The sequence below is a fragment of the Mytilus californianus genome, unplaced genomic scaffold (assembly GCF_021869535.1).
Source record: "Mytilus californianus isolate M0D057914Y unplaced genomic scaffold, xbMytCali1.0.p SCAF_10, whole genome shotgun sequence".
NCBI classification, from domain to species: domain Eukaryota; kingdom Metazoa; phylum Mollusca; class Bivalvia; order Mytilida; family Mytilidae; genus Mytilus; species Mytilus californianus.
The window spans coordinates 80,279,486-80,289,554 of NW_026262582.1; the positions used below are offsets into that span (position 1 = coordinate 80,279,486).

General features: G+C 31.6%; 1 long non-coding RNA gene across 1 annotated transcript in view; it reads right to left on the reverse strand.

Moving 5' to 3' along the window:
- The window catches only part of LOC127718633 (uncharacterized), an 83,143-nt gene extending 78,572 nt beyond the window's left edge, over positions 1–4,571 (reverse strand). Inside the window, exon 1 of the long non-coding RNA XR_007989950.1 lies at positions 4,467–4,571. This is a non-coding gene — a long non-coding RNA (uncharacterized LOC127718633). The remainder of the gene's footprint in view (positions 1–4,466) is intronic.
- Positions 4,572–10,069: the final 5,498 nt, after the last annotated feature.

The following is a 10,069-nucleotide window of genomic DNA, read 5'->3' on the forward strand; positions in this document are numbered from 1 at the left end:
TGATGTTCAAATATCAAATCCTCCTTCTTTTGAAACCATGTTAAATTTCTCATATTTCGATTCGCTCATAATGATAATTTTGGTCTCTCACGCGACAGCATTAATATCAAATGCATGACGCTATTTCAGCCTTATTTGAAATACCTGAAAATTAACTTGCATTAATAAAGTGGAAATAAAAGTGATAATACTCTGTTAGAGAAGTTGTAATTTGAAAACTTATTTGATAAATAAAAAATAAGACATTTTTATATATGTGTATATAATCAAATAATCATAATAACTGCAAATAAACGGGTCAATTATTATAAATGTCACAAATGTATTTCTTTTTGTCAATGGATTTCTTCATAATCATCCCCATCATCATTCCGACTCAGTTGAAGTTCATCCTCTTCTTCCTTTATATCAGAATAATGACGTTCCTGTGGAATTTCCAATAGCTCTAAATATTGGGGATTCGTTCTTTCATATACATGGTCGTCATCCAGTGATTCTGGGGCTGAATGATAACTGAAAGTATTGATATAATGAATAGAAAAATACGTTTTCATAGAATTATATAATGGATTCAGAATGCAATCAGTTTGTGTTGTATTAATATTCCTATTTCAGACCTTATAATTTTTCTTACAACAATTTTAAGATGCAACTCGTGACATGAGGGTTCGGCGCCCGCAAACTTTTTAACCCCACGACATATTACATGTGTCTGTCCCAATTTGGGATCCCGTATTTCAATAGTTGTCATTTTTTCTTTTTTTTTGCTGTAAATTACTTTTCTTTTTCGTTTTGTTTTTTAGTTCATAAATCAAGCCATTGATTTTCTTGTTTGAGTTTTTTAACGTTTTGTTATGTCGGGGCTTTTTATGCGGTTTGGGTTTTGCTCATTGATGAATTTCGTACGTTGGCCTATAGTTGCTAACAACTACGTCATTTTGTCTAAATTGGATAGCATCCCGACTAATCATGGCTCATCTCCTTATTTTGATATAAATTAAATAACATGGAATTTAATGTAGACAATCTTTTATATTTTAACTGTGTATTTTGTAACATTAAAGTGGTGTTTTAAAGATATTTTGTAGTGATATCTTTATTTCGTATTATCAACGTTTTCATTTTTTCTTTTTGTGTAATACGTAAGTACCGCTCTAAGATTGAAAGGATAATTTGTATTGCAATGATTTCATGAGCAACACAAGCAGAAAGATCTGATTACCTTTCAAGAAGCATACGAGATCACCCCTGTATTTGTTGCGGTTAGTGTTGCACAGTCTTTAGTGTTCTATGTAGTGTTTCGTAATACTGTTATTTCTCATAAGGTCTTTTTTTTCTTTTTATTCATGGCGTTGTCAGTTTATTTTTCAATTACGAGTTTGAATGTTTTGGTATCTTTCGTCTCTTTCTTTCACTAAGACTCCGCCAGTTTAAAAAACAAAACAGAAAATTTTAGGCACCCAGCATAACAGTCTTTTTATTTTTGAATTTTGACACTTCTAACTTAGGTATATTTTTCCGAATTTCGAGTTTAAAACTTAAAAAACTTAAAAATTCAAATTTCGAATTGCAAATTAAGAAACTTCGGGCCTTTCGATTTGCTATCAAATTGTTCACTTTTCTGTTACATTAACTTCTATGACTATGTGTAATACAAATTAATCAAGATACTTGCATAGGAATAGTTGGTGATCGTTCTAGTGGACCAACAATATGAACAACACCTGTTAGATGAAAGAAATTTAAAAGGCGAAAATGTAACGACTGTACTATAAATATAAAAACATATTTTTAAACAATTGTGTTGACATAAAAACAAAAGCTTTTGGACTTCTATATTGCGTTTTACAGTTGGTTTTTTTTCAATAGGTGACACAATTAACAAACTGAAATTTGTTATGATTTTTTTCCAAAAGTATGTTCATTGTGGTCACGGATGAATGTTACACCAAGTTATATATATATCACACAAAGTATAAACCAGGCAGAAAGAAGTGTTTTTGCAATAAACCATATACGTTTAACTCGGCACCATAAACGCTCATAATTAAACAAAATATATTTCAAGGAAAAAGGCCACTACGAGTGTACATTTTTGTTCGAAATACACTGATGGTTTATCAATTCGAATTGGTTATACCATTGTGTACTTGTGGGAAATATCAACTGGCCAACTTTTCTTGAGATAGACGGTTAGTCCTCCAATCTATGACTTTTAAAGAGACAAAGAGAATTTAGTTTTGATATTTGCAAAATAATCTGCCGAATTGAAAACAGGAATTTTTAATGCGCATATGCATATCTACATTTTGATTTTGATGCATTGAATCATGCGATGGATGCCATTGACATTACTTATTGATCATTCTAATATTTGTCTGTATTATATTTTGATGTTTGACCTAGTTGTGCATTTGCTTATGTGTTAATTCGAGTATCATTTTGGTCTTATAGGTCCTAACGTTTGTACGTATATTCTCATCCATGATTTTCAATTATTTAGGTTTTAGCGTCATGTGGTCTCATGTAGATAGTTGTCGTCAGTCATACGACATCTTTTTATTTTTCTATTATCTCCTGAAATCAGTTCTTCGCAAAAGAACGAGTCAAGATAAAAGACACAAAGAACCAGTATATAAGACTCCTCGCGGTTACTATAAGTTCAACGCCCAATTTCAAATAATAAGTAACGCGTAAATGATTAACGAGAAAATTATGTTTGAAATTATTGGGACATTTGCATGATTCAACAGGTCTAAAAAGACCAAACAATAAATTATTATCAATATAAATTTGTTCGATTATAATTAACACTTAAGAAACTATCCAAATTAATAACTTAAACTTTGAAAATATTTTCATGGTATCTTCAGATCAAAGCGGCTATTTAAGACTAAAATTAATTTACTAGTAATAACAGCTCAGACGAATTTAGCGTTAAGACTTCATAAGCAGTTTGCTAAAACATGACCATGGTCAATGCCAAAATTTAAACATCTACAAAAAGTGTTTAGAATAAACATATTAGTTCAATTTTGTCACCATGACATACTCACTTTGATACTGTCTTCCTCTAAGAATTGCAATGGTCATTGTCGTTGCCACTAGAAATACACCAAAGATTGATAATCCAAAAATCCAAAATCGGAAGTCAAATGATACTATCAGATCTGCAAATATATACTTATACATGAGTTTCATGTTTGACACATGTGTCGTGTCTTCCGGGGCTGTCGTTTGAACGCTGTTATCAAATCTAAAGGCACCAAACTTAATGTCACATATACGCATTAGTTAATGTCTTTTCAGTGGTGCCAAAATATAAAAATTCGGACGTGCATTTAAACTATGGATAGCTGTTAAAGCTGAAAAGGACCAAACTATAGCCAAGACTGGATAAAATTTTCCTGGGTTTTGTCAATTTGTCTTGCACTAACGGTTTTTGATTGTCCGCTTATAATTGATAAGATTGTTAAGTATAGCCTATAAGTTAGAAAGGTTAAATGTTTCACTTGAAATAAAAATTTGTTTTCAATTTGTCACCTTTAAAATAAAAAAGATTACAACATCCTTACTCACTCACAGTTTAGTATAGCGGGTGATCCATCCATAGTACGATAGCCTACTTTGCGTGTGCACCGGTTCTTACTTCTATAAGAACTCATTGAATACCGCATATTCTGATTGTTGTCTTGATTTGGTGGCTATTGTTGATCAAGATATGAATATCACTCAACTACTGCCCCCTCCCCCTCGTTATTGAGAATTTTAACATCGGAAACTCGTTATGTGCATGTACAAATATTGAATAACCAGAATGTAGTATATATGTTCAAAAATATAGCAAAAATGATTCAAACTACAGGTTGAGAAAAAATGGCACATTTTGATTATACAGAGAAAATGCAATATACTGCGAATAGAAGATCAACTAAATTAAAGAATTAAACCAAAAAATATCAGCTCTAATAAAATGCTTTCAGGGTATCAAACAAAAAAGGGGTGGCCGTTCGTTTTTTCATGCTGTAACATAAAATAGAAAAATCTCCTCAAGATTCCTTCATAAATTATACTTTTCTGAGTTACCTCTCCTTAATATGCAAAGTAAGGAAAAAATTACTATCAAGCAAAAATATTCTACTTTTGTAACAATTTGAGTAATTATAACTGAAAGTTACATAAATTAGTTCATTCAAATGAAAATTTGTATTATCCCGATTGCATTCAGGCTTCGAAATCTGCTGACCATATTAAAAAAGTAGACATATTTTGTTCTGCTATTTTACAATCCAATCTGGCGGAAGACATCCATACCACTTAACTAAGATTTTTTTCTTTCTTTTTTTATGACATGGTAATTTATGAAGTATTTTAATTTCTTTGTCTTTTAATGTAAAATACATTAGAACTGATTATAAGAATAGGATGATTATAGATTTCACAATGTAGATAAATGCGTAGCTTACCTGAATGCAATTCGAAGGTTTTTCTTGTATCTCCAAATTCGTTTTTTAGAAGTACAGTATATTTCATATTTCTGGAGATTCCCATAGACAAATTCGCAACGTAACCTTTACATGTTATTGCTCGGTTGTACACTGGTAATGACAGAGTTGTATTATCGAGTGTTGCATTGACCCCCGTTGTATCAAATATCGGTTCTGACATTAAAAACCAAACTGGTCTTTGAATATCACTGGTGGAATAGAAAATGACTGTTATTGTAACGACATTTTCTCTAACTATCTTCGCTGACAAAATTATTGGTGGACCTTTAAAAACAGAAACAAAACGATATAACGATTGCAAGTTGTATATCGGTTTTACAAATCTGAAACATGCATGACGACGGGAATCGTAGTGTTAATAATTATACATGTAATCTTAATTAACTTTAACTGGCCAGACGGAGTCAAAGAATGACCATTGCTATGGCAGTTACAATAGTTACATTTTCCTATACTTGTGCTGCATCAGTAACTAACAAGTTTTGGGAAATCGTTCAATTGTTTTACAACAATCATTAAACATACGTGCGGCAGACATAGTGCAAGATCATTTATAATTAAAGGCTGTAAGAAATGAGCAACATAGTATCTGTACCTATTACATTAACATTCTTTTTAAAATGAAACTTTTGGCAAAGTTATGTAACATTCGTCCAAACTATTAATTACCTTAAGTTACAAGCTTCATGCAGATGGATTTTATATTTTGTTATTTGTTATTATGATAGCGATGCAACGCTAAATTAGGATTACTTTTATTAAATATCAATTATTATATTTTTATTAAGAAAGTTCATACCATTGAATGTAAGTGTTGTACTACTGTTTGAATGGTATACTTTGTCATTAAATTTGTTCCATGCACTACAAATGTATATTCCCGCATCCTGGTAAGAACAACCTGAAATGTTTAAAATTGACATATTCCCGCATGTTACTCCAGGTAGAACACGTACTGCTATACCATTGAATAGATGTGTCCATGAATTGAACCCAAATGAAGACACTTCACTAAACAGTGTACAGAACAGTTGCACTGATGACGACATATTACAGCTGGCATTCTTTGTTGAATTCAATATAGGCTTATCTGAAACAAGTACATGTTATAAACAGGTTTGTTAAGTTAAAACAAATATGGGTTTTAGTAATACTGTTTCTACTTCAATCACCAGAATAGAAAGTTAGATACATTGTCAAGTGAATGTACATAGTTTTGCATTAAGGAATAGAATAAGGAGAGAATCGTCATTTCATACTGAACAGGGAATGTATATAGTCAATGTACGTCTAACGGGGAACTTATTAAAAATGAACGAAAACATAGATGCATCTGAAAAAAGATTAGTTACAACTGTGTTGACTGATTTGTATTGGTAAGCAAAAAAATGTGATATAAAACTTGTCATGTTGCTATTAATGTATCGTCAGTACTAGTCGTGTGAAACGCATAAAGTGGCAAATCAAATTTAACGGTAAAAGTGGATTTAATAGGAACGAATATGCAATGGTATGATGCCTTTTGTCTGAAACGCTTAAACGTATTTTTATCGAAGCTAACAAAAATCTTTATCTTCTTAATATTCAAAACATTAGCTGTTGTTTATTGAAAGTTTACTAAAACAAATGATAAAATGTACAATGTAATTGGAATGAAAACCATTAATTGTATTTCCGCGAACATTGTTTTGTCTTTTTTCAATTCGAGTGCACGTTTAATTGTTATGTGTACTTTTTGTTGTATGGTGTGAGTACGTTTTTGACTAGCTCACAAATTATAAATCGGACCTTATTTCAAAATTTGTGATATGCTTTGCATTTTATTTTTATCCCTTTAAAAGTATATTTTTCCTTGAATAAATATATTTTTCATATTAAATACATAATTTATGGAACAAACAAAGGCCCAAGTTTCTTGTAAAATCATAGAATATATCGTTCGTGTCGCTGTTTTGGTGTGTCGTTTTCCAAACATGTCATTCACTGAGAAGTTAGTTCTTCGATGATGACAAAACGGTTTATTCTGATTATGTATTATATGATTATAAATTAGTAAATAATTTTAAATTTGTTAGTTACTTTCAACCATTTCATGTCATGTTGTCATGTTACGCGAAGTTTGTTCATACATTTCCAAACGCTGTATACATTTAGCGTTTTTAATACGATCTTCATCATGCCACGTGCGTGAAAGTTAATCCACAGTCACAAGAAGTACGCTCTGAAATAATTGTTTATGCTTGCATAGGTTTAAATGTTTCTGGAAATGAAGATGGTATTTTAAAGTATATTTTATACTTGATGTGTTTCCCTCCGTTTTAGTTTGTAACTCGAATTTGTTTTACGCTTAATCGATTTATGACTATTGAACAGCGGTATACTATTGTTGCCTTTATTTAAACTGTAAATCGACGGACTTTAACGACGCAAAGTAGTTTCAACAAAAGCTTCTACTTGATTGAGGAGAAATTAAACTTTTAATGCATACTTAAGGTACACTATTTTATAACTTCAATACTTTTTAAGATAGTCTTATGTTAATGGAAGATCATAAGTTTATAATGGAAAGAAGCGGGAGACACAAAAAAAAAACATTAGAAATTCATCGAATTCATAAACTTGAAAACCGGCTGTTGTATCATATTATAAACAAAATAATCCCTTTAAGGTAAATTCAAAATAAAATGTATTGTAAACTTGCTATATGTGCTAGGTGAATTGGGTATTGTTTTAAATATTCTTACTGTTAACATCCAATTGTACAGCTGATGAAACGTGAAATTCTTCAAAACTACCAGTGCACGTGCAATTTGTATTTTGATGAAACGGTTTTACTTTAAACGTCAGAGTTGACAAATATTTGTTTGACGTTTTCGTTTTATTTTCACGTCCATTGTTAACACAGTTCCACAATAAATTGACATTCGCTAAGTTGGTAAAAACCTGACATGTCACATGTGCAGTTGTTCCAGCTACTAGAGTTGAACCAACATTTAATGTAGGACCTGAAAAATCTGAATGATCAAAATGTAGATGTTAAGTTTTAACATATTAAATGATTGTCATTCCAAGTTCAATTAATAGTTCAGCATCAAACAACATTTACAAAACTGAGATAAGCACCATTCGAGCAATAGTGTTCAATATTTGTCAACTTTTCTGCTGTAAACTAAATTATCTATTCAAAATTGTACTTCTTATCTTCACATGTTTTGTTGTGCTCCTTTTTCTTTGGGGGGGGGGGGGGGGGGGGGGGGGGGTGTCTGCATATACTTCTGAAGTCGTTTGAAACTTGAATAGTTTGTGGGTAAATCCAAACCAATGACCATTACAAGCCACCGATATACCCGTGATATGAAGATGTGAAACACTTTATTATGTTTTACTCTTTTGTTATGATCATTATTTGATTTTTTGAGCGTTTGTCGATACCTCTGCTGCCGCACTGGTAATCTACATGGTTATCATCAGCTCAGTTGTCGGTGTTTCGGTAATGACATGATTTAAAAAACACATTTCTGAATTCTACGGGAATAAATTAAGAAACTTAATGAAGCTAAGGGTCTAATTCACTTAGGCTAATTAGAACATAGGTGCATTTTCCTATAATACGTTTCTTTTGGGTACCTTTTGGTGATAAAGCTCCTTATATGTCAAAATATTTTGTCATCCCTGGCTTTCAAATGTAAAGAGTTTATGCGTTCCTAATGTTGTTAAATTCTTAAAAGCGCATCGGACAAACGAAATGTATAAGGCGTTATGTGTATTCAATTGTACTGGGTCGATACGGTTAGTCTTAGAGGTCACCATCAGCTCAGAAGTGATTTGGTGCCGGCATGATGTATATCATACATTTCTACATTATTCCTTGATAAATGAATAAATTATTAAGAAAATACCACCAAACTCCTGGTGTGATGTATGTATTTTTATATTCGTGACTTTCATTTTGTGTCCTCAATAGTCTTCAACTTCGTACTTTGTTTGGCCTTTTTACCTGTTTTTATTCGCACGTTACTGGTGAGTTTTCTTAAGACAACACGCGAGTCTGTTTTACATTTTAATACCTGGTATCAATATGATGAATTTATTTTCAAAAGTTTATGTTTGAAGGGAAATCAAGAAAAGCGCTTCGGATGCAAGAAATTTAGAGAGTTTTATTTTATTGTCCATGTCTGTCTGGTAGTGTCTAGTGTTATTCTATATTTTAAATTTCGCACAAACGAATCATCTTATATGTAAGCTTTCAGAACAACATGTATAAATGCAAGTACATACCTATTATATTAACTATAATGCTGTCAAAAATTTTATCAACACCTTCAGCTCCGAATTTCATTACACAAGTTACTTTCAAACAATCAGTTGCTTCATGATCTCCATTCACATTGTATTTGTGTAAAAACCAATATCCACTCTTTGAACACTGGCAAACATCTTCCGCACACTCCAATCCCTGTACTGCAGAAAAACATGTGTTGTTATGAGTTCTCATATTGGTGTATGTTTTTGAATTGACTAATATCTCAGCTTCTAATCCAACAGACGGAGTATCCGTTGAACAGTTAAACGTGATAATATCATTCCTTCTTGTATATTTTGGTCCTTGAAGTCTCAGTTGTATTCCAAATGTCGCACCTTGGTTTGGATAAAAATATGGTAAGTCGAATTTTAAATGAAACAATAGATAGAAATATGAAATCGTTTAGTCCGTCCTGCTTTTCATCAGTTGAGTATGATATTTTTTGTTATGATATAACATTTTTGCCACACATTCATTATTTCAAAGGAAGGAGACGATACCAAATGATTCAATAAAAATTAAGAAAAAGAACGTACAAAACAGTGGCCAAATTAATAAACACGAAATGAAAATCAGCCACTGACTAAAACTAGTGTAAAGTTGGTGCTTGATAACAGTTAAAATATCATTCTTATCACATAACATAATTTCATACGAGTTGCAAATTAAAGAAAACCTTACTCATTGATAAAAGTACAATGTATTTCTATGACAGCTTTTTAGTCTTGCTTAAAGTAATATTTTCAATTGATTCTAAAAAATGTAAGTATAGATTGAAGCGTATGATTCAATTTGATTTTTGAGACAGTTTGTGTGATTTTTCAGAAAACCCATTGCATTTAGCTTAGTGAGTACCTGTAAGGGATAAGCTGTACTGTGTATCATTAACGAATTATCCCACCCTATAGATGGACGATGTTCAATTATTCATCTGATTTATAAATGTTTCATAATTCTAAGATATTATTGCTCTGCCTAGTATTCAATTCACGCAAATTATGTCATTTACAAGTTAAACAGTGAGTTAAACATGATCCTGCCTTACACGAGACACGTATACTACATGCATAGCACTTCAGCGTACCTAAACCCTGTTTCAGTGTCTACTTCGGAAAAAGAAAGAATACGTGTAATATTAAAAAGTTTTTTTGTCGATAGATTGGCCTTTTCGTGATGATGACCATCCATCCTTTAAGCTGTCTATCGATTTTATTAATTTTAAGGTTGGAATTAAAACCAAATAGAAAGGATATAAAGA